The sequence below is a fragment of the Centrocercus urophasianus genome, unplaced genomic scaffold (genome assembly GCF_019232065.1).
Source record: "Centrocercus urophasianus isolate 14NV4802_14NV808 unplaced genomic scaffold, USGS_Curo_1.0 seq_1431, whole genome shotgun sequence".
Lineage (NCBI taxonomy): Eukaryota > Metazoa > Chordata > Aves > Galliformes > Phasianidae > Centrocercus > Centrocercus urophasianus.
Genome location: NW_024884622.1, coordinates 32,610 through 33,330, shown reverse-complemented (window position 1 = coordinate 33,330; position 721 = coordinate 32,610).

Below are 721 nucleotides of genomic sequence, written 5' to 3'. Positions count from 1 at the left end.
TGGGTCAGGTTCTATGGGTCAGGTTCTATGGGTCAGGTTCTATGGGTCAGATGCTGGGGGGGCCGGTCCTGTGGGTCAGGTGCCATGGGATCAGGTTCTATGAGTCAGATGCTGTAGGTCAGGTTGTATGGAGTCAGGTTCTATGGATCCAGCACTGTGGTTCAGGTTCTGTGGGTCAGGTTCTGTGGGTCAGCCACTGTGAGAACACAAGCAGGAAGGGAACATTTGAGCCCCACACCAGCAGAGGTCCCTCTGCCCCACTGAACAGGCACTATTGGGGACACTGGGCTACTAGTCCAGGTCAGTACTGGAGGTTATGGGGCAGATGCAGCAATGGGTTCCATGCATGGAAACCCGCTCAGCGCCATTGGGGTCACACTCACTGCTCCCCACATTGTTCCCGTGCAGCCCCACACGTTCCCCTCCGCTCTCCATCCATCTCATCTTTATTTAACGTCATGAAAAAAATCCGACAAAGTCCTTAAATAAACACTTCTCCGCTCCTACGGCTGCGTGGGCCCAAAGAGGTTTTATTCATCATTTTCTTTTCTTTAAAAAAATAGAAATTCCCATCGGACAGAACATCCCACTCACGTCCCCTAAACGGCAGTGGGTTCCCATCGGGGCCACCAGCACCCATGGGTGCAGAGCCGGGACACGGAACGCGGGATCTCCCATTCCTTCCATTCATTCATAGAGCTTAAAATAAGATAAAAGCCAT